We start from the raw sequence: 6,000 nt of genomic DNA on the forward strand, positions 1-6,000 counted from the left end.
ACTGTATTTACTTCTAACATGCATACATTTTGATATATGAAGGGATTCTAAGAGAGACTAAATACTCCAGGAAGGCCTTATCCCAAATCAGACTGACAATCTTTATGCAGGCAGTTTTGATTTCTGGTGCACTGCGGTGTTAATTCCATATTGGAGATGATTTGAGAAAGACACCATTTACTGTTTTGTATTTCATTTCTCAAGGTCTTCTGAGAGTGTTTTCCAATTCTTGTATGAGAGGGTGTCTACTCTGATTATCACTCAGCTGCAGAATACAAGGCCCAAATCCATAGGTTAAGCTTGGCTTAAATTGTCGTAACCAAATCATTGTGTGTCTAAACTCCCAGCCTTTGCTCAGTGGTGCAACACAAGAATGGACCATAGGTACACAAATCTTTCTGCAGAGTGATGCTTGGAGGCCATGACAGAACATGAAACCAGATTAGTTTCATACACTATCAAGTTTTCCTGCATGCATTTTATATGAGCGCATTTAAACCATGGAAGCTGAGTAAAACTCGAGAGCTGTTCAATGTGAATTTTGAAGCAGAGCTGAGGCCTAAAGGTGTTTCTCAAAACCACTGCTGTTGCAAGAAATGGATGCATGTTTTTCCCTGCATTTCACAATGTACCTCCACTTTCTCTGATGTGTTCTAATATAGCTTTGATAAAAGTTTTAGGATAACAGACACTATCTAGTAGTACCTGCATGCACGTTCACTTAAGTTATTAAAGTACACACAAAACTTAATTTACACTTCACAAATTATGTTGAAATAGTTAATTAAAGATGAAGAACTCAGAAAATGCAACAGTGGAGAGTAAAGATTGTAAGTTTAATTGAACCCTCTTTTTTATTTACTTGATTCACTTAAATCATAATTGTATTACACTGTAATGCCTCATGCACTGCATGCTCACTGGCTATTCGGAATTGTTATATCCCTTTTTAATACGAGGTCCCAAATGTTTTGTACTGCACATTATTCAAATGCTGCTGGAATATAAACTTAATTTACTTGTGTACATTTCCGCAGTGGCAGCACCATCATATCTGAATGCTTCCTAAAGTCAATTACATCATCTTTGCATTAATGCTGCAATAGTCAATCATGTTATTAGCTCCCTTTTACAACTAAATAGAGAAGATAGCTGCTCAGCTTCCTCAAGTCTCCAGTGACTATTTGCAGACTAGCATTATTGAATTTCATGAGTTAGAGCTAAGCAAAATATAGAGCTAGGCAAAAGACCCAGACAGAACTGAGCTTCATTTTCTTACTAAGAAAGGGATGGGGCAAGAACTTCTCATTGAAAGATGTGTGAGATTGCTATCTCCACCATATTCCTAAGCTTCAGAGCCATCACCTATGTTGGTGAGGATGTTGGGATCTAAGTGGCAATGCTTTTTGATCTGCCTAATGCAATGAAGAACTTTCACAGACCATAGTCCTGTGACCAGAAGAGCCTCAGTTTCCTCTTGAACTGAAAGAACAGATGGAATTTATTCCAATATGTCTTCTTCTCCAAACATAAAAGCAAGCACTGGAGGATTCTCCAGCTGGTATTACTGTAGATGATGCCCTGTCTTTTCTTGTTGTAGATGAAAATGTGCAGATCAGTGCTTTCTGCAGCTCTAGGGAGGAGGCACTCTGGATTTCTCGACTATTTTTTGGAGCTATTTTCACTGCTCCAAGCAGAGTGTATTGCTTCTTGGGTAGCAGCCAGTTATGTAGCACATCTGCAAAATTTGGGGGATGTGTCATTTGAAGCAGTGTCACTGCTATATCATGTCCAAACTATTTGTGAATGGGAGCTGATGGTGGTACTTTCAAGGAAGAAATACTTTCTCTGAAGCTGCATGCTATAGCTAGACTTGTAGATGTCCAGAGGCTATTTAAGATTTTCAGCGTATATGTGACTTCATATAACGTCGAATCAGAAGGGCTTGGATTGGAAGGGACCTCAAAGATCATCTCGTTGAAACCTCTTAACAAAAGAGAGATTTCTGACTTTTTTAGTAATACTAGTGTTATGCTATAGCATCCAAGTTGCATATAGATTAGCTACAATAACTTACAAAAAGTATTAAGAAGCCTGTTAGATTGTGTTCTTTTGTCAGTATCTAATTGTATCAAATAATGCTTTCTCCTATGTGATGGCTTGCTTCTACCCATGATTAGTATTAGCATCCTAATCAAGCATTAACATTAATCAAAGAAATATCCAGTCCTACTCCAAACATATCCAGATGACAGAGGAGCCAAGCTGCTGACATGTATACTCCTGATTTGTAAAGGCATCCTTGTGAGTAGATCTTACACCAATCGCAGCAATGAGGGAAGGATTTTAGGAACATAAGTTTAAAATAAACAAAGTTCAATAGGCCTGAGCAAAATGGACTGACAGCCATCAGACAGAGATGAATACGCTCTGTTATGAAGTTGAGCTTCTGCTTTTGGTCAACTCAGATCACCGGTTTATTATAAGATCCTATTAGATATCTATTTTCCCCTTTTTTGCCTCTGTGCCCCTTCATGGCTGATATAAATTTTGAGACACATTTAAGATTTGCTGACACTGTGATGCTGAAGGCACAGGCTGTATTTTATCAGCAAACCCTACAAAGTGCCCTCCCAGCTTACAGGTTTCTCAAGCACCTATAGCTTGGCTGATAGAAAAAGGAACATGTTATTTTTAACTGAACTGCCATGAATATAATAAAGTCTGCAATAAATTAAATGAGAAGGAAGGACACCTGTGCTACCCCCTTGTTTGCTACAGGGCAGTGCTGGGATGTGAGAGCAGGCATGGGGGAACATTTACGGTGCAGGAACAAAGACTCTGCTGACCCCTGACATCATTTAAAGCTACTTGATGCCAAGGACTTCCTCACTTTATACGGATATTGAAACAAATAAGTCATGGAAATGATGACTGACCCCAGCCATATGGGAACAGAGAGATTAGCTGCTAATATGGAAAGTTACCTGGCCAGCACTGAGATCAGTCCCAAGGGAAGGGGGAAGATCACAGGACGGGCTGCCGAAGCCGTGAGGTAATGTGGCCTCTGGTGAAGAGGAGCTGTAGCTTGAGGCAGCCGAAAGACAAGAGGCAAAGGGTTTGCTCTGCTGCAGCCAACAGTGTACGTAATAATGTGGCTGAATGACAGGGCTGCATTCTCTAAGATGAGCTTGATACTGTGGGAACAGCAAGCACGAGTTGTTACTGAAGTAAGACTGTGAAGTGCATGAGAGAAAAAGCAGTGAAATCAAAAACCAGCACAAGGCTGGAAAGTCAGTCCTCAGTGAAACAGAAGCAGAAGTCCTCCAGGAGAGCTGGAGCAGAATGGTGCGAGGATTTGTCTGCTGCTCTTCAGATACAGCCAGCAGAGACCAGAGCAAAGAAAAACACTGATCCAATTAAACACTGAAAATAAATACAGCCACTTGATTGTATGAATTAGACAGGTGGTACCACTCTTTTCAAACACATATCCCACAGAAACCCAACAGGCAAACTTCACAATGTTCTCTCTGATGTAAGGAGTGACAGCATGCAGGGAGTTGATTTGGTCTCACTGGAGGCTATTTTGATCTAGGATCTTGTTTCCTTGAGCATGAGATTCAAACCTTCTAAATGCTGAAATTGATTACATATCTGATATATGAAGAACTACTACTATGATTAAACTACAAAGAGAGGACAGGTTTTTAACTAGATTATAGACATTTTCTTGTAAGATAGTTGGCCAGACAATATCTGAAATATGTAGATTTTAAATTTAGCAAACGATTATTGGTATGAATCACCTTGGAAAATAGTAAAATACAGTTGCAAGGAGGATCAAAGCATTAGAGATCTATAATACTGGAAAATTGATGGAAACTTGTGAGAAAGAGAAAATAAAAAGCAAATCTAAAGTCAGTTCTCTACCTCTCACACTTGGGATAGCCATGGTGCAACCCCACTAAAGATTCAACAAGTTTTCTGCTCACAAGGAACGAATGAAATATGTGCATGCTGGTGAGGGTTGGTGGCACACAAACCCAAATCCAGGAAGTGAGGAATAGCATGGAGCCAGTCATGTGAACGATCAGAAAAGACGTGTGGAATAATATGCTGCAAGGGATTATTCCTACTCTTGATACAAATTATTTTAAGACATAAAGAGACTATGTCTATGTTTCTATCTGTTTCTCTACACAGTGGGACTTCTGGTGAAACAAAAGTCAGCTGCTGTATTCTTTTAGATAGTAAGCTTAGATGGATCTGTAATCTCTTCTCAAAAACATAATGAAAATCATTGTTTTTGGTAGAATGAATCTTTGCCTTAGGGCTGCTTCAAAGCCGTTGTGTAGATCGCTGGGCTGCAAACTAGCTAGATCTGTACAGCACATCCGCAGAGCAAAATTGTAAAGAACCAAAGTACTAATAAGACCCTTCCCTTTTGCTGTTTTTCTTGTTTGTTTGCTATTCAATTTTGGTGATTCATGATTGTTTTCAGTTGTTTTCTTTCTGAGCACCGACTTCCACAGCACATTCTTTGTGTGTTATGTTAGCTTAAGTTTTTGGTAATTACAGAAATCTGTCACATTCAGAATTGCCTTCTGCTTCTGTTCTTGTCTCTGACTTTGGTGGCTGAAATTTTTTTTTAATGTCATAAAATTTAGGGTTGTAAAATTCATATTGTAACTTTAATAGCCACATCTGTTTTAAACATTTTTGTTTTAAGAACTCAATGTGAATTTAATGACAAGGCAATAAAAGTAAAAGTTGAAGGAAATTATCACAGATTTGTAAAGCCATAAGATATGTTTCTGTACTTCTGTGAGACTTTGAGCTACAAAGAAATAACCCAAGTGCTTTTATTGTAGCAATTCTGCTCTGAAACCATTTCGTAGCTTAATCTCTTAACAAGAATTAATGTTTCATTTACATTAGTATTAATAATGGCAATTATACCCAGATGAAGGTTATTGTTATTAGCATACAGACACCCATAGCATGCCTAGAATGAAAATTCTTCTCTATCGTGCTGTCACTGTGTTTAACTGTTAGGAACAACTGATAATTTATCAACGTATTTTCAGTACCATCACGTAGATCTGGAGTCTCAAGAACGTAACAAAAAGCACTTCTATCTTCTGCCTTCAGTGTCTTGCTACAATCCATCCTTTCAGATGGAATAAGTCAAAGTAACCTGGCTACTTGCTGCTGCTGAGACCCCAACTGTATGTCAGAATCATGAGATTGTGAGGTTGAAAGGGATGCCAGGGGATTGCCTAGCTCAGACCCTGCTCAGAGCGGGCCTGCCCAAAGCAGGTTGCCCAAGGCCACATCCAGTTGAGTTTTTAGCATCTTCAAGGATGGAAGACTCACAGTTCTCTCTGGGAAAGCTGGGTCAGTGTCTGGCCAGTCCCCCAGGAGTCTTCTTTTCACCATGACAAGCAGCCCCAGCTCTCAGCCTCTTTTAATAAGTGAGATGCTCCACTACCTCAATCATATTTGCTGCCCTTTGCCAGACTTGTTCCAGTTTTCCCATGTCTGTTGTACTGGGAAGCAGAGAAACCTTCAAGAACAGCCCATCAGAAATTATAAACTTGATCTGATGCTCAGTACTTCTGACCCTGGATCTCCTGATCCTTCACTGCCTCTCCTTCTGGGCTTCTGTCTGATCTCTGACTCTGCTGATAAATGAGGAGCAAATGGAGATCTGTAAAAGCCTTTCCTATGAATCCTTCTGCATTTCATGTAATGTTTATCAAATTGGAGTCATATAAACTCATATGTAAATCAATTAAGAGCAAGGGGGCAGCATTCAGGATTCCTTTTGATATCACTTTCATACCTAAAACATTTCTAGGCAGACCTGGTTAACACAGTCAATATGTTAGAAGCTGTTTCAGTGCCATCTTTTATGCTTATTTGCAAAACTCGTTATGGCAGAGGAAGCAAAGGGGTTTTAGAGGAGAAATGCAATGGCTAGAAGCATTGCAGCAA

Source organism: Lagopus muta, chromosome 16 (assembly GCF_023343835.1).
Source record: "Lagopus muta isolate bLagMut1 chromosome 16, bLagMut1 primary, whole genome shotgun sequence".
NCBI lineage: Eukaryota > Metazoa > Chordata > Aves > Galliformes > Phasianidae > Lagopus > Lagopus muta.